The sequence below is a fragment of the Balaenoptera borealis genome, assembly GCF_965194805.1.
Source record: "Balaenoptera borealis genome assembly, chromosome: 6".
NCBI classification, from domain to species: domain Eukaryota; kingdom Metazoa; phylum Chordata; class Mammalia; order Artiodactyla; family Balaenopteridae; genus Balaenoptera; species Balaenoptera borealis.
Genome location: NC_138863.1, coordinates 12446690 through 12466129, shown reverse-complemented (window position 1 = coordinate 12466129; position 19440 = coordinate 12446690). Strand labels below are relative to the sequence as shown.

Below are 19440 nucleotides of genomic sequence, written 5' to 3'. Positions count from 1 at the left end.
TACCCATCCAACAGAAACAGTTACTTGTTAAGCAAAAATCTGTTCTTTTCTTCTAGAGTACCAGGCTGGATCTGGCTGCACAGCTACTCAGGCATACCACGTCTTCCTGCTTCTTTGGTAGTTAGGTGTAGCTATGCCGCTAAGAAAATGCCTGGTCTGGGATTCTCCTCACTTTTTCTCTGCTTGCTGAAAGTGATAATGAGAAGCCTCGCTTGAAAGCTACACGTTGAGGATGTCAGAGCTGCCCTACCATTCAGGGGATGACTTGAAGTTCTTCCTGCCCTGTGCCATAGAAGACACAAAACAAAGTTCTGTTTTGCGAAATCATTGTCTTGTGGGTCTCTTTGTTGCCTCAACACAGCCTTCACTCTAATGACTACAACAAAATTAATAGAAATCTTATATTTAATCATTTAAAAGTAACAGATCCAAAGTGTCCCCATTCTTCTACACGTTTAAATAACCAATTAAAGGCCAAATGTAATTTAAAGAGAAAGTAATTAAAATAATGTGTACTCTAGAAATTAGTCAAACTTCTATTTTGCTACTTGCCTCACTTTGCCACTCTTTTCTTAGGAGGTGGGGTGTGGGAGAGAGGAGACCTTAGGTGACATCTAGGCTTCATCAGTCAGGCATATAATGGGTTACTGTCAATTTCATTTTTCTAGATAAGTTAATGATCAATTACCTCTCAATTGGCAAGACTGATTATATGCTGACATGACAGCCAAATAATTCATTAAAGGAATCTGATTGACCATATTGTGGTCTCCTGGGGGTGATGTTGTATATATAATGTTCACAGAAGGCATTTGTATTTCTCTAGGCAGCAGATATTGAACAAAACCGAAGAAGCAAGAATAAAAGGAAGCAAATGTCCAAGGCACATGTAATCCAGGGCAATTATCACTTTGAAGGTTTAATGATTTTTTTGAAAATGATACTCATAGTAAAAGTATAAGGAGCATCTATGTTAATGGTTTCCAAACTGTTTAGGGCCACAGGATGCCCTGGGACGTTGATGAAACTATGGACCCCTTTCCTGTGGAAGTCCACAAACATAATGAATCTTGCATACAATGTGAGATGATTCACAAACACCCACCAGTTCAGGCACATCCACAGATCACAAACTCAAATAAGAAAGTTTATGAACCAGGCATTTTAATGCACAATAACACAATGGAATATATATTATTTTCCAAATTCTATAGGTGAGGCACAAAGAATTTAAATCAGTGGTCAAAACCACACAGATACGGAGGAGAAGGCCACGTGTGAATAGCAACCTTCTGACCACCAGGGTACTACCTCTCTACTACATCACACTGCTCCCCTGCACCTGGGAGAGCAGATATACCATCTGGGGTTCAGAAGCTTTATGACTAGTGTTAGAATTAAAATAGCTGCACCAGGGGCTTCCCTGGTGGCGCAGTGGTTGAGAGTCTGCCTGCCAATGCAGGGGACGCGGGTTCGAGCCCTGGTCTGGGAAGATCCCACATGCCGCAGAGCAACTAGGCCCAAGAGCCACAATTACTGAGCCTGTGCGTCTGGAGCCTGTGCTCCGCAACAAGAGAGGCCACGATAGTGAGAGGCCCGCGCACCGCGATGAAGAGTGGCCCCCGCTTGCCACAACTAGAGAAAGCCCTCGCACAGAAACGAAGACCCAACACAGCCAAAAATAAATACGTAAATAAATAAGTGAAATTCTTTAAAAAAAGAAAAAAAAAATAGCTGCACCAACTGCAGACCCAGAATTTAGATCCAGGTCTGTGTGGTGCTATTAAAGCCCAGACACCATCATTTGACCAATCCAAGAAAACAGAAAATTGCTCATCCTTATCCTCCCCAAGAAAACAGAAATGGAAATAAGAGGTGGAGAAGAGGTATGACATGAAGATAATGTCTATTTTAGCTGATTAAATAAAAATAGATATTGATTATCTGATGAATTAAAGCAAGTTACAAGTTCTAAGTTCACAAAATCAGTTTCCAGTATCCGGTAATAAAATGAAATATTAAAAGATCTGCGCAAGTCTTCTCTGCATAAACTGACAATCACCGTGCCTAAGGTGTCTATGCATCTAATATTTGAGGAATAATGTCAAGTTCTATTAAATAGGTAGTATAGATAAATAAAGGATGAATGATGCAGCATAATACATAGGAGACACAATCCTTTCTCTTAAAGTTGTTCTTTCAGACCTACTGTGATGTTCCTTTTAACGTCAAGGGGCAGTGTCAGAAGTTATCCTGGAAATTATACAGATTTCTGTTTATCAAACCAGCCACCTCGTGACAAATACTTTTAGATTTCCACTCACTTAACTCACAGTTTGGGTTTTAGGCCAAATACACGATGCCGACACTGTTAAATGTGCATTAACACTTGCAATAAAGAAACAAACATTAGCTGATCCTGTCGTCTCCCACTGACAGACCATCGTCATCCGGTTGCACATAGAAGCATACATTTCAGAAGCTCATGGCACATGGCACGTATCCCTCCCTTGAGTCAGGTTCCTTGTTTATCACCACATGAACATTTCTCTGGTATATTTTTAGCACAACGTGTTATCCTAGACTGATCATACGTTCACAGATTGTGGGGAGCCTGTGAAAGACTTTCCACTGTACTTGCTATTGGGCAAAATCGCGCCTGCTACCTGGTACTCATGCAGAGTAAACTGTAATGTGGAGACAGATGGTATGATCAAGTGGGAGAGAGACTCTGTCTGCAAAATCAGGAGAGCAGGGAACGCTCTAGCAGGGGATGAAAGAGGAATGAACAAGTCCACCCCACCATGAAAATAAGATGAAAATATAAAAGAATGTCAGTGTGGAAGGTCACCCCTTTTGATTTTTGCCAAGATCTCAGCACCAAGTGATCGTGTGAACGTTCCAAGGAAAGCGATAACTCCAGGTTCTCCACATGGTGAGCGGGGCCTGACTGTTCAAACCACAGGGGTTTAATACAGGGTTTAATACATGATACTTTGCATGAGACAATTCAACAAACACAGTCACTCAAGGACATGTTGCCTGATATATTCCATTCTGCATTTGAGAATAAAATAATGTTTTCACCAGAAGTTGTTTGTTGAATTATAAATGAGATCTCACTAGTTTTATATACTGTGTGTTGTTCATGATATTCTCATTGTTATCCAGTCACTAAAACTAAGATCAAATTTTTTTGCAACAGAAAAATCAAATCCGTTTTCTCCTCAGTCTAGTCTTACTGTGATTAGTACCTTCCATGGGATGAGGAGAGGTTAGCCAAATTGGATTTTGTTTACCTTTTGCATATAACCTGCTACCCTGGGCACTTTCCCCCAAGACATTTACTTATTTTATAGCTATTGTGCACATGTTTATGCTTATAAAACAGGCATACCAATTGGATTTTTAAAACACAAAAACATCTATCTGATAGAAACCAGCCCAGTTCCAAGAAAGTCTCTGATATATTTATGCATTTTCCATTCTCCCAATTATAAGTCCAGGTCACTAACTTGACAAAATACGGGTCATCCTCCAAGGCACTCTGTCAACGGATGCAAAAGGAATCAAAGATGAGAAATATATATATATATATATTTGCTTTGGTTATAGAGCATTATATGTGAATGCTTATTGTTAAAACAATTTATACTTAATTAAATGTTATTTCTTACTCTCTCCAACAGCATCTACTACATTATGCTTGGCAATAAGAGGCTGCTAAAATTTCAGATCCAGCTGGTGGATTGATGCTCCGAGAGCAGGCACAGTACACAAGAAGCAGCTCCAGGGGCTGCTGGAGTGCCTCACCCCGGTCATTCGTGAAACAGTTCTAGTTATTGGTTCTGCCTGTGCTAGCTTTATCCATGAGCCCCCAAAGATCTTATATAATGGCATTAAATAAATATACACATTCTGACTATATGCAACAAGGTGCTAAGCACGGTAAAGTCGTTATATGAAGACAAAACAAATTTGTAGGTATGGGTATCATTAGCTTCTGCTCTTCTGTGTAGTCAAATAGAATAGCAGGGAGTTTTGAAGAACTATTAACCAACTGTTACTGGATATGACCAACCCAGTTGGTTGAATGGTCTAGTTATTTGGAAATTATCTAAAGAGGCAGTGTTGAAGAGTAGAAGAGCCCAAAGAGACAAGAGCCTATGTGTCCAACTAAGCTCTTCCTTGCAAAGCCCTCGAGTGCTGGATCTTTCTATTTCCAATGCACCCTATTTCCTTCATCTGTAAGTAATTACCTGTTCTATACTTCAGACATGTTCTGAGGACCTGTGTTGTCACAGTATTTTGTTACTCCTTATGCCAATTAACTTTTTAAAGAGGGTTTATCTTGCTAAATTATAAAAATAAATACCCATTATAAAATACAGAAGGGACAGAAAAGTATAAAGTAGATAACAAAGCTTACTTTGAATCTTAACTATCTAAAATACTGGGTATTAAATAAATAATAGTCAAATTCTTGAAATATTTCCTCCCAGAACTTTTTTTGCCCTGTATGTATAAATGTTTCATTTTAGAAAATTAACATACATGTTTAATCCTGCCTTTTTCACATATTGAGCATTTCCCTATATCTGTGAACATTTCTCAAAAGCCCGATTTTTTTAATTACAAAAAGAAATTTGAAATTAGTTGAGGTACCAAAATTATAAAGAAATTTCAGGAGTGTTTGAGCATATGAATTGCTCTCCACCTCTGGAGAGGAGTCCAAAAGATGGAGTTACTGGGTCAAAAGACAAAATTATTTTTTTCAGTCTTTATATACATATTCCAATATTGTATCCAGATATAAGACACCAATCTGTTACCCAAATTAATTGTATATGAATGCAGTCAACAATGAATATAATCACTTAAAATGCTGCCATTTTGGAATATGTGAAGTGCTACCTCAGTCCTTTTTATTATAAGTAAAGTGGTGATATGCATTGATTGTATTCGTGTGATGTGTTTTTCTCTGATTTATTCATTAACAGTTTTTCTCCATTTTATTTCCCCTCCAAGTTTTAAGTAATAAAAAATATTTCTATTAAGTGAATGTGATTATCATATTACTTATCTATATATCTATTTTGACTAAAAATTGAATCAAAAGTCTCTTATTATATATTAGTTTAAGACTTACTATAAGAATACAGTAATCTAGACAGTGTGGTACTGGCAAAAGGTCAACAATTAGATCAATGAAATAGAGAGCCCAGAAATAGATTCATGCTATGTAATCATTTAATATTTGATAACGGTGATAAAGTATTCCAAAAAGGAAAGGAAAAGCTTTTCAACAAATGGTACTGGAACAACTAGGTATTCAAATCAACCTTAACCTCTAAATTACCACAAACATTAATGGATGTTGGATTAAGGGAGATGCATCCCAGACCTAAACATAAAAGCTAAAACTATAAAGCTTTTAAGGGAAAACATAAGATATTTTTGTGGTTTGAGGATAGGCAAAAGAAGTTTCTTTTAAAAGACACGGAAACAAAATCCAAGAAAGAAAAATATGATAAATTATACTTCATAAAAATTAACATCTTCAACTCATCAAAAGACATCTTTAAGTAAATGAATAGACAAGCTATAGACTGTGAGAAAATATTTGCAATTCATATGCCTGACTTAGGTCTGGTAAGAAGAATATATTTTACACACACACACACACACACACACACACACACAAATCCTATAAGACAATCATAAAAAGACAAGCTGCCAGATAGAAAATGGGAAAAATTAAAACACATGCTTTACAAAGGATAATATATGCAAGTGGACGATAAGTACATTAAAAAGCACTGAATATCATTAGACATCAGGAAAATTCAAATTTAAACTATAATACAATACAACCATATATCCAATAAAATACTTAAATCAAAAGACAGATACTGTTAAATGTTGGCAAGAATGTGTAGCAATTGGAACTCTCATATACTGTCGATGGCATTATAAAATGTTATAACTTTAGAAAAATCTCTCCTACCTTCTTCAGAAAGTAGACAAACACCTAGCTTATGACCCAGTGATTCCAAAGAAACATATGCCCCCCAAAAAAAACTTGCACAAAATTGTTCATTGCAGCTTTATTCATAATAACTCAAAAAAGGAAATAACCTACATGTCCAGCAATAGGAGAATGGATAAATAAATTATTCTATGTTTCTACAGTGGGTTTCTACAGTGGGATTCTACAGGCAATAAAAAAGCATAAACCACTAATATATACTCTAACATGGATGAATCACAAATTGTGTGCTGAGTGAAAGAAGTCTTACACAAAAAATTACACACTCAGAGATTCCATCTTTATACAGTTCTGTAACAGGCAAAACAAATTTATTATGAGCATGGAGATGGAGATCTACTGGGAAAGAGCGTCAGTGAACTCTGGAGATACAGTCATGTTCTGTTTACTAACAGGTCATCAAATGATCACTTAAGATTTGTATATTTCATTGTATATAGATATTACCTGAAAAGAAAAAAGAATAACCATAAACACTGAGTTCTAATTAATGATGTGTATACTAATGATATGTATACAATGACATGCACTAAAGTCTTCAACTTACTTTGAAATGCATTTAAAAAATAAGAAACACAAATAAATATATGTGTGATAAAAACAAGTATACAATACAATACAATATTAATTGTACATTTTTGGTGTTTTGGCAACTGTATAGTGACAGGTACAACACCAAGAGTGAACCCTAGTGTAAACTATGGCCCCGATGATAGTGATGTGTCACCTCAGGTTCATCAGTTGTAACAAAGGTATTACTCTGGTTGATAGTGGGGAAGGTTATATATATAAGACCTCTTTGTACTTCTGGCTCAATTTTGCTATGAACCTAAAACTGCTCTAAAAATATAGTTTATTCATTAAAAAATTAAAGTACTATACATCTTAAAAGAATCACAAAAATTTTAATACATAAAATTGTCCTTCGTATTTGGTTCATGTATTTGATTCCAACCTATTACAAGGTCCACACACACACACAAAAGGTAGGAATGGTTCCTCTGCCCTATTCTATTAGCCCTCCTTCTCCCTGCAACATTTTATGTTGAAAGTTTACCAACACACAGGAAAGTTGAAAGAATTTCAGAATGAACACCCATATGCCCACAAACTAAATTGTACAATTACCATTTTGCTACATTTGTTTTTATCACACATATATTTATTTGTACTTCTTTGTATTCTGTAGTATTGTGCAGAAAAGTGTCATTGCCCTAAAATTCCACTGTGTTCCACCTATTCATCCCTTCCCTAGCCCACGCATGACCACAACTGCTCCAAGGTTTGCCTTTTCCAGAATGTCATATAGTATGTAGGCCTTTCACATTGATTTCCTTCACATGGTAACATGCATTTAAGGTTTCCTCCATGTCTTTTCATGGCCTGATAGCTCATTTCTTTTTAGTGCTGAGTAATATTCCATTGTCTGGCTGTACCACTGTTCATTTATCCATTCACCCTTAGGAATTTGGGTACACAAGTAGCTGCGAGTACCAGTTATTCTTTCTAGAAATATGTATTAGGATAAGCCCAAAGGCTAGGCCCTTGTCTGCCCCTCCATTTTATATATGGAGAGAGGAGGGGATGTGCCCCAGGGCAGAGAGACCTGGACCCCAAGAATCATGTTAACTGTTACATACCAGTCTTTTAGTCATAGATGCATGTTTAAACTATTTTGAATAAGCAGTTTGGAAAGAGGCTTCCTGTTTAGTCTATAAATCCAGTTAGAGGGTTTGGAGAAAGAGGACTGAAAAGTGAATGTCCGAGGGCAGCAGCAAGCCAGACCCTTCATCAGTTGCAGTCCTACTACTCAACACCACCAGTGGCCTGGGCTGTCCCGACATCTCTCATGGCAAAGGAACAGGTGGCAATGATGTCAAGGTAATGCATTGAAAAGTAAAAGCAGAACTAAAAAGCTTTGCTCCAACTTATTCTTTCTGACCTGCCCCTGATTACCCTGTGCTCTGGCTGCAGACACATCAAGGTCCTCCCTTTATAGGCACTGCTTCTTGGTAGGCTGGATTCTCAACATGTTTTTCTGGGGTTTTTTTCCTCAATTTTTGTTAGTCTTCCTTACCCATGTGTCCCATGAGCTTCTGTAGTTTCTCCAGAATTGACTCAGGAGAATATAGCCAGCAGCCCACCCGAGCCCACTTTTGTAACAGGAAATGAAAGCTTCCATTATAGCATTCTACATCTAATTATATAAATTATTATTATTTTTTTTACTTCTAGCTGATTTTTTCAATTAAAATTTAAGGTGTCTGTCTAAAGTTTCATAAGTAAATAATTCTAGGATTTATTAAATTATTTCTCTTTTTAAAAAATATGCTTATTTTTACTGTTATCCTTATTGTCAGTTTTCCTTGAAATCTTTAAGACCTTGAGAGAATTCTTAGGTTACAGGCTTAGTTCACATATTATCTATTTTTCTGTATGGGTAGTTCAATTTATACAGAATTTGACACAATGAATTTTCCTCTGAATACCTCTTTGTACAGATGTCCTCAATTTTATTATCTGCTATTTCCTCTATCATAAATAACTTATTTTTATTGCAGATTTTCTTCATTTGTCCAAACAATAATAAAATATCTTGCTAATTAAAAAAAATTCCCAAGCACTGATGGCTGGGGTGCCAGCTCTTACATAAAAATTCAGCAGCTACCAATATTTTAAGCATAAGTAGGAAAAGAAAATAACCACTATGTAATCCTATGAATGTACAATTTTCTAAGCTGTTGATTTTTACTCTAAATTATTCTTCCTATTTTAGTACAGTAAGCAGTTTTTCACAAGGAATCTATGGCTTTGTGTTCAAAGGAGCAAGGCTGTGTGTAACACTTCCCCTCTGGTGGCAAAGTGTCAATCATTTCATGTAATTAATTTCCTGATGATGCCGACACATTTGCTTTATACCTGAATGATCTCATTCTGGCACCAGGCAATTTTCTGCAACATTTTAAATGTGAAATTTATTGGTAAACTCAAGCAAATACATTGTAGACAGTGTGGGGAGGAAAAACTCAGGATCCAACCTTTTGCCAGTGAAGTGTGTAATATTTTCTTTGACAGAAGCAAAGTGATATATTGCATGTCACAGCTAAGCTGTAAGAATACAACGACCTTTCATCAGTCTCAATTATTAGAAGTAATAGCTTCAGGCTGAAACTACTTGGGATTCCCTGACCATAGTTAACGCAGAAAAACTACAGAATCAAATGCAGAGTCCTTGGCCAAACTACACCGTGGTTAAGGTGGTCCAGTGGTCCATTTATCATTTTTTTCTGCTTACTCTGTGGCTGACATCCACTTATTAAGTCTTGCCCTGGGTCATTTCACACTGCTGAAGAGGCAAAGTGGAAATCCCATCAGGAGGCCTTCATTTCCAAGAGGGAGGGGAGGCGTTTTATTTGTGATGCCATCATCATCTTATTAGGCAAAAGGAAAACTGTTGGTTCAATAGAATCCTTCCTGCTGTTTCAAAAGTCATAGCCAGTGTGGATGAGTACCCAATGTGCAGGGAAATTCTAAGAAAAAATAAAGTGCCTTTCTGTGTAATGGTAATATTTTTCAATAGCTAGGGACCACACCTTGCTGATGGGGGAAGCCAGGCCCAGCTGAGTGGTGTAAAAAGTCTGTGACAATCTCCCAGGGGAAAAGCAGGGATGGGAGGAATCAATTGAAGGAGTGATTCAAGGAAAGGGTAATATCTTTCATTGAATTCTACCGGCTCACCATCCTCAATAGAGCAACTAGCAATATTTCACTGAAAGAGGTAGTGACAAAATGCAAATAGATTGCTTTTGACTGGGGAAGGAATTCAGAAAACTTTATTTTCCCTATTCTTTTACTGAAATTTAGCACTTTATTTAAGTAGCAATTTATGAAACAAACCACAGCAGTATTTGCAATACCTTTGTCTGTGTCACCAACAGAAATCACAAATATCACATATCACATTTCAGTTTTAGAGGTATTTTGAAATACTGTTTACACTCACCACTATTTCAAAAAATAATATTCTTGGACCTGCCACTATTTCTTGTTATGTAATAAAGAAATGCATACACTATTATATCACTTTTTAATAATTTGATAACTGTATTTCAATAAAATTGATTTCCTTTGGAATTATTTGTATTTTATTTTGTGTTTAAAAACATTTTTCTGAGTCTGTAGGCTTCTGGGTCTGTAAGCTTCACCATACTGCAGAATCCACGGCACCAAAAACCCTAAGAACTTTTGTTCTATATAAATTTGAATCCATTAGGCAAAACCACTATCAATGTTCCTCAAGGGTTTGTGTGTGTATGATCTCAATACGTAGGCACAGAGCTGTTCAGATCGCTATAATGAACCCATGCAACTTTTAAGAATTCTTTTTCCCACTTTCAAAGGTTTAGATGCAACAATAGTATCTAAAAACCATGACATTTAAAATAAAGTCTTGTAAGATGTGTTTTTAAATATGTCAGATATTATGACATATTCTAAATATATAACTTACTCAAGAATGGAGACTTAACACAGACCTAAGACTCTCCCTGGGGCCTCTTTTGGTCTGTAGAAATGTAGACTTGTGGGAGAAAGGTTATGAACCAGTCTGAGTTACTGATAACTCTAAAAATGAGTATCCTACACCATGAACAGCCGGAGGATTGATGTAACCAGACAGAGTCTGTGAATGGTGGCCAGTCACCAGGATTGAGGTGGAAGTGCTGGCCTGCAACATGGCAGCAGTCACATGTTTCCTGTGGGAGCCTCTAAACAACCCAGGTAGATACTTACAAGGGAAGAGGCAGCTTGGAACACCTGCCAGACCCAGAGAACCTGAGTCATCTCTCAACAGTGAGAGTCAAGTGAGACCCATCTCTTGTCTCTATTCCCCGCTGGTTCCCACCCCACCCCTGATGCTGGGGCAGGGCTTGGAATCAGAAAACGCTCTTAGTAAGGTGGGGAAGGAAGGGTGGAGGCAATGAAGACCACATCCCCACCCTTGGCTCCCTGTCTGCAGTTCCCAATATGGGGAGGCAATAAAATTTAATTTTCAATCAAGTTTGTAGTTTTGTATATTAAATGCCTCTGGACATTCCGACTTCTGAATCAAGAATCTGTTTGGTGACTTAAAGATCCACTGGACTTCTTATTAGCTTTGTCATCTAAGCTCAGGCAGAGAAAGAAATTCCTCTATTGAATTTTAAAGTGATAGTAGCATGAAAAATTAAGTGAAATTATGGTTACACATGAGTCTGTATGTTCAGTATAAACTTTACACTGATCTTTGTCTCTCTCCTCAGATACATAAAACTTCTACTCCAGCTAATCTGCCTTTGTCACAGAATCCCAGTCAGGTACTGCCTTCCAGATTTGCTCTTTCCTGAAAAGCCTGTTTTTGTTTTATTCCACTGCACTGTAAACCCTATCCACCCAGCTAGTCTGGCTCACATTCATTGATTCAGCAATATTTTGTTTAACTCTGCAGCCCACATTGATTCTCTCCTCCCAAGTCCTATTGCCCTTTGCAATACCATTTATTTGACTTATCATTACCATATTCTATTTTTACATAATTTTGCACCTTTGTATCTGTGTTTATCAATGAACTGAAGGCCACCATGAAGTTGTATATCCCTGAGATATACCTATATTAGCTGCCAATTAGCTTGTATTTTAATATATTCCACGGATACCTTATCATTCTGCAAAGCAATTATTTTTCACTTTTTCACTTAAAAAAATGTAACACATAAGGCTTTATTATGTGCTTACCTTTCAATATCTATAGAATTTTTTCAATCTTTTCCTTAAGTAAATAATAAATCATATTGTTCTTGATTTCTTTTTTGAAATAGTGGGCAATTTCTGGTCCTAGAAAATCTGGAGGTCCATTTCTTGTCATTTCAAATATAAATACAAATACAAATAAAAAGATCAATGAAAAGCTCCTTCTTTGAAAAAAAATGAACAAAATTTATAAACCTTTAGCCAGAGGTATCAAGAAAAAAAGAGAGAGGGCTCCAATCAATAAAATCAGAAATGAAAAAGGAGACGTTACAACCAACACCATAGAAATACAAAGGATCATAAGAGACTACTACAAACAACTATACACTAAAAAAGTGGACAACCTAGAAGAAATGGACAAATTCTTAGTAAGGTACAATTTCCCAAGACTGAACCAAGAAGAAATAGAAAATATGAACAGACCAATTACCAGTAATGAAATTGAATCAATTATTTAAAAATTCCCAACAAACAAAAGTCCAGGACCAGATGGCTTCACAGGTGAATTATAACAAACAATTAGAGAAGAGTTAACTCATATCCTTCTAAAACTATTCCAAAAATTTGCAGAAGAAACGCTTCCAAATTCATTCTATGAGGCCCGCATCACCCTGATGTCAAAACCAGACAAAGATATCACAAAAAAGAAAATTATGAGCCAATATTGCTGATGAACATAGATGCAAAAATCCTCAACAAAATACTAGCAAACCAAATCCAACAATACATTAAAAGGACATACACCATGATCAAGTGGGATTTATCCCAGGGATACAAGGATTCTTCAATATATGCAAATCAATCAATGTGATACATGACATTAACAAATTGAAGAATAAAAACTATATGATCATCTCAATAGATGCAGGAAAAGGTTTTGATAAAATTCAACACCCATTTATGATAAAAATTCTCCAGAAAGCAGGCATAGAGGGAACATAACTCAGCATAATAAAGGCCGTATATGACAAACTCACAGCTAACATCATACTCAATGGTGAAAAGCTGAAACCATTTCCTCTAAGATCAGGAATAAGACAAGGATGCCCACTCTAACCACTTTTATTCAACATAGTTTTGGAAGTCCTTGCCAATGCAATCAGAGAAGAAAAAGAAATAAAAGGAATCTCAATTGAAAAGGAAGAAGTAAAACAGTCACTGTTTGCAGATGACATGATACTATACATAGAAAATCCTCAAGATGCTACCAGAAAACTACGAGATCTCATCAATGAATTAGGTGAAGTTGCAGATACAAAATTAATATACAATTAATTGCATTTCTATACACTACCACCAAAAGATCAGAAAGAGAAATTAAGGAAAAATCCCATTTACCATCACATCAAAAATAATAAAATACCTAGGAATAAACCTACTTAAGGAGGCAAAAGACCTGTACTCTGAAAACTATAAGACACTGATGAAAGAAATGGAAGATGACACAAACAGATGGAAAGATATACTATGTTCTTGGATTGGAAGAATCAATATTGTTAAAATGACCATACTACTCAATGCAATGTATAGAGTCAATGCAATCCTTATCAAAATACCAATGGCATTTTTCACAGAAATAGAACAAAATATTTTTTAATATGTATGGAAACACAAAAGACCCCAAATAGCAAAACAATCTTAAGAAAGAAGAACAGAGCTGGAGGAATCACATTTCCTGACTTCAGACTATACTACAAAGCTACAATAATCAAAACGGTATGGTACTGTACAAAAACAAACACATAGATCACTGGAACAGAATAGAGCACCCAGAAATAAACTCACATACTTGTGGGCAATTAATCTATGACAAAGGAGGCAAGAATATACAATGAAGAAAAGACAGTCTCTTCAATAAGCTGAGCTGGGAAAACTGCACAGCTACATGTAAAAGAATAAAATTAGAACATTCTATAACACCATAAAGAAAAATAAACTAAAAATGGATTAAAGACCTAAATGTAAGACTGAATACCATAAAACTCCTAGAGGAAAACATAGGCAGAACACTCTTTGCCATAAATCATAGCAATATGTTTTTGGATTTGTCTTGTAAAGAAAATAAAAGCAAAAATGAACAAATGGGCGTAATTAAACTTAAAAGCTTTTGCACAGCAAAGGAGAATATCTACAAAATGAAAAGGCAATGTACAGAATGGGAGAAAATATTTGCTAATGATATGACTGTTAAGGGATTAATACGTTTAACTTATATAAACAGCTCATACAACTCAACATCAAAAAAAAAAAGGATTAAAAAATGGGCAGAGAAGTTTAATAGACATTTTTCCAAAGAGGACATGTAGATGGCCAACAGGCACATGAAAAGATGCCCAACATCACTAATCATCAGGGAAATACAAATCAAAACCACAATGAGATATTACCTCACACCTGTCAGAATGGTTATCATCAAAAAGAACACAAATAAGAAATGTTAGCTTGGATGTGGAGGAAAGAGAATCCTTCACACCATTGGTGGGAAGGTCAATTGGTGCAGCCACTGTGGAAAACAGTATGGAGATTTCTCAAAAATCTAAAAATAGAACTACCCTATGGCCCAGCAATTCCACTCCTTGGTATATATCTGAAAAAAACAAAAAACACTAATTCAAAAAGATACATGCACTGCAATGTTCATAGCAGCATTATTCGCAATTGCCAAGATATGGCAACAACCTAAGTGTCCATCAAAAGATGAAAAGATAAAGAAGGTGAGATATATATATACATACACAATGGAATACTACTTAGCCATAAAAAGAATGAAATTTTGCTATTTGAAGCAACATGGGTGGACTTGGAGGACATTACACTAAGTGAAAGATGTCAGACAGAGAAAGGCAAATACTATATGATATCACTTATATGTGGAATCTAAAGAAATACAACAAACTAGTGAATATAACAAAAAAGAAACAGACTCACAGATATAGAGAACAAACTAGCTGTTATCACCTGCGGAGTGGGGGATATAGGGGTGGAGGAGAGGGAGGTACAAACTATTGGGTGTAAGATGGGCTTAAGGATGTATTGTGCAACATGGGAAATATAGCCAATATTTTGTAATGACTGTAAATGGAAAGTAGCCTTTGAAAATTACATAAAAAATAAAAAACATTGTTTATTGAATTTTTACCAAAAATTTTATTCCTAACCTTATCTGTATATACAGATAAAAATCTGAAAATGTTATTTGTTTATATGTAAATATTCTAGGGGTGTGTTTTAAAGAGCTCTCAGGTTTTATTGAAAATACATAAAAGGTGGGAGGCAGCAGAAAGATGTCTCAAGGGTCTTGTGTATTTTAGAGAGGAATGTCGAGAATGTGGGCTTCCCAGCTTGTAAAACAATAACTTCTTTGATTGCATGTTCAGTTGTGCTTTGCCTGGCATTTTCTGTTTTTAAATCTAAAGGTAATTTTAACCTAGGAAAGAGCTATTTCTGTTTTTCAGTTTCAAAAGCTATTTTTTTTTCGTTTTGTTCTTCTTTTTTTAACCAGAAAATCTTTTGAAATTTGAACTCTACCCTTGTTTACCACTGTGGTTTTTGCTTTAGAGGTTAAAGTTTGTAACACAGCTCCTTCTCTATCCTGAAAAGCAGAAGACAGGAAAGGCTATTAGGGAAATTCTGTTGGTAAAGCTATTCCCAGTGATCCTATTTAAGGCAGATTATGCCTTTCAAAACATTTAAAACTGTATTTTCAGGATGTGGTAGTAAAAGTAGATGTCACCCATAAAATATCCCCTTGCCATTTGATCAAACATCTACCCCAGAAAAGTTCCATTTTTGAACTCACACAAGAAAAATTTCTGTGGTTTTGTGCCTTTCTCAGATGCTTAGCAACCAACACTAATAATTAATATCCTCTTGACATTTCCCCTATTTTTGCACATTTTTCAACACATCTTTCAATATTTGAGTTAATTCTCTTCTGAGTCATGGTTCTAAAGCATTGAAAAACAACTAAGAATTCCTGATGTCCATCGTATAGGTTGATTCTAATATTATATGTTTAACAATACCTAACATTCCTTCCAATTTACAAAACCCAGCAATTTATATTTCTCTCTTATTCTCTTGTGGTAAAATTAAAAACAAAAATAAAAAAGCTAACTTCTTTTTGAATCAGCAAAAATGTAGAATTGAAAGCTAAACCTAAATTTTAATACTATAAATAGACCATTTTCAAATGAGTCACAGATTAACAAAAAAGTAAAAATCAGGTATAAGAAAATAGCCATGACTGGTTTATTGAGAGACTAAGAACCATCTATAGACTGACATGCCTTTAAAGTCATGGGGTGGACAAACTACAGCCCATGGGCCAAATAGGCCCACCATCTGTTTTTGTGTGTGAGCTAAGGATATTTTCTACATTTTAAGTGGTTGAAAAAAATCAAAAGAGTAATGGTATTTAATGAAATGTGGGAAATAAACTCTCAGTGTTCATAAATAAAATGTTATTGGAACACAGCCATGCTCATTTACATATTGTCTACATTTACATATTGTCTATGCTCATTTATTTACATATTGTCATTTACATACTGTCTATGGCCACGTACATGCATGATTACTGTAGGTCAGATCTTGAAATATCACCTGTTTATTACTCTAGGAATGACTTAACAGCTCTGGCACAATAGTTGGTGACCCCCTAATTCTTCTATTTCATTTCTCTTTGACCAACCACATATTTATTTTCAAAATAGATAGCCAGAATTAAATTGCTCTAAGGGAGTCCAAATGCAAAATGTAGTCCTTCTGAGTGCCCAGAAAGACAATGAAACAGTCTTTGAGAGCCACTTAACAATGTCTCTGCTATAGAGAGTAAGGGGCGGGGGGGGGGGGGGGGGGGGGGCGGGTGTCTCTGGAAGAGGTAGAAAGGAATCAGGCCTAGAAAGATTATATCAGAAGTTTCATCTCTGGCTTTGAAATTCCAGTAGCACTTTCAAGAACAAAATGTCTAGTGTTATCTTGATATTGAATCTAAGCTGTGAGATTATAGTTATGACTATATATTCAGAAGTGTGAGTTATCAGTAGTAGCTCCTTTTCTGGAACTACAGTGGAGCCTGTCATCTCTAGCCAGCTGTAGTAATGACTGCTGGAAACCTGAGTCAGTCACTTGATTCTCTCATGAACCATCTGCAGGTAATCAATTCTACTACACAGTGGAAATTGTAATGATTCTGTATCAGTTTTGTTTCTGGATAGACAGATACAATTGGAACAACACTCAACTTCTAAAGTATCTGCTTTTTCTGCCTGTCCCAAGTATAGTATGTATTTGGAAGAATTAGATAGATAAATAGATACATAGATACATAGATAGATAGGGCAAATTATGTAGTGAAATACTAACTGGGGAGACTTAAGACAAAAATCCACAAAAATATTTTCAATTCCTTCTGTTTTTTGTGGGTTTTTTTTCCTGCAAAGAATTTACCAGGATTAGAGATCAAATGAGAAGTGAAATTTTATAAAATACCCAGTGTTGTTATGTGGAATTGTGGAATGCATATTGGTGTGATTACCCTGCTCTTGTCTAACTAGTTTACTGTTTTCACTACATCTGAGTGATAAATATTTAAAAGATGCTAGTCAAATATTTCTCAGTGCATACTAAGAGGCACGGTCAATTGATAAACTCGTACCATAAAATAATTATTACAAAGTATTAAACAGCATTGGCTGGGGTAATGTAAGAATAGAAGTTTGGAACTTGAACTAAAAGCACTAAAAGAAAATTAATGTTTCAAATAAGCTCTAGTTTTTTGTATAAATTGGTAGAATTCAATTTCAGAAAACTAACCTGAACACTCAGAGATCAGTCTTGATGCATAGAATTAGCTACTTGAAAAATGCTGACACAGCAATGTTCACAATAAAAGCACAGACAAATTTTGCCAGCCACAACACAAGAGATTTTCAGAAGCTTACCTTGTTTTAGCAAAATAAACCACTCAGTTATTTTTTATTGTCTTGTATTGGGCACTAAAATTGAAGATGTAAGAGCAGCATATTTTATTTCTCTTCCTAACTTCTAATTTGTTTTCTTGAAAAATTATTACTTTCAAAACACTTTCTTTGGTACTATATATTAAAACTTCTTCTAATAACATGCTGCTTGTGTTAAAAAAAAATGCACAGGGGAATATGTAAAGTTACAAGAGAAAGTGAGGTACAGTGGTTAAGATCACAGGTGCATTTATCAGATGCCCTGGCAAAACCTTACTCTATGACTTATCAGCTAGGCCACGGTGGGCAACTTACTTTTCTGCACCTTAATTTCATCATTCATACTATAAGAACAATATTAGTACTCACCGGTTAAGTGATATGAGAATTAAATGAGATCATCTATAAAAATACTGGCTATGATGCCTAGCAAGAAGTAAGTTTTTGATAAACATTAGCTTATATTTTTTGTCAAATCTTCATTTTAAAAGCAAATTCAAAAATAATTCCAAAGTGATACAGTAATGCTCAGTGTCTGATACGACACACTTAACATGAATCCATCATGGTACACTTGCATTGAAACCCTGTTCTAAATTCTGCTGATCTACTTACGAACATTCTTTAGAAAAAAATGTAGAAGACATGAAATTCATATCATCATGAGTTAACTTACAAGTCCTGAATACTTACTAATGAGTCTATTTAAATATTTCAGGAGTAAGAAAAACACAAGAAATTAGACAATGTCCAAAAAGACTGACACATCTTTGTTTTAAATTTTCCATACAATCCTTTCAGTCTTTAACCCCCTGAAATTTAGTTTCCATCTGGACCACAATTTTTAAAAATTGGTCAATAAGATGCCCACTGATAGCCAATGTGTTAAATGGACATTTCTAAACTCATATCTAATTTGATCTTCTTGGTCTTATTGGTCTCACTTTATGTCACTAAGTCAATTGAACTTAATAAATACTCACTGACCCCCCAACTCTGGAGTTACACTGGGCCTTAAATTTTTTTTTTTTTTTTTTCTAAAGGTATTTCCTGGGCAGCTCCTGTCTTTTTTTTTTTAAGCTTAAGTTCTTTTTTTTTTTTTTTAATAAATTTATTTATTTATTTGTGGCTGTGTTGGGTCTTCGTTTCTATGTGAGGGCTTTCTCTAGTTGCGGCGAGCGGGGGCCACTCTTCATCGCGGTGCGCGGACCTCTCACTATTGCGGCCTCTCTTGTTGCGGAGCACTGGCTCCAGACACGCAGGCTCGGTCGTTGTGGCTCACGGGCCTAGTTGCTCCGCGGCATGTGGGATCTTCCCAGACCAGGGCTCGAACCCGTGTCCCCTGCATTGGCAGGCGAATTCTCAACCGCTGAACCACCAGGGAAGCCCGGGCCTTAAATTTAATAATAGTTATCTTTGTACTTCTCTGGTCACAGCATTCCAGTCTTCTTTATAGATGCCTCTTCCTTTGACTATCTTCAAATAAATTTCTCATACTTGTGATCCAATATGTGCTTCTCTTTTCACTCTAGATGACTCTTTTCTAAGACACCACGAGTTATTACAAGACCATTTACCAAGGAATCTCTGACATACATAACTACTCCAGCTTTCTGTATTGAGTTCTTTCCCCATACTTCC

At 35.8% G+C, this 19440-nt stretch overlaps 1 long non-coding RNA gene across 1 annotated transcript; it reads left to right on the top strand.

Moving 5' to 3' along the window:
• The first annotated feature begins 1157 nt into the window (after positions 1-1157).
• On the top strand, positions 1158-4957 carry LOC309630726. Its single transcript, XR_014245908.1, has 2 exons — positions 1158-2935; positions 3690-4957. It is a non-coding gene; the product is annotated as an uncharacterized lncRNA (long non-coding RNA).
• The last annotated feature ends 14483 nt before the right edge of the window (positions 4958-19440 follow it).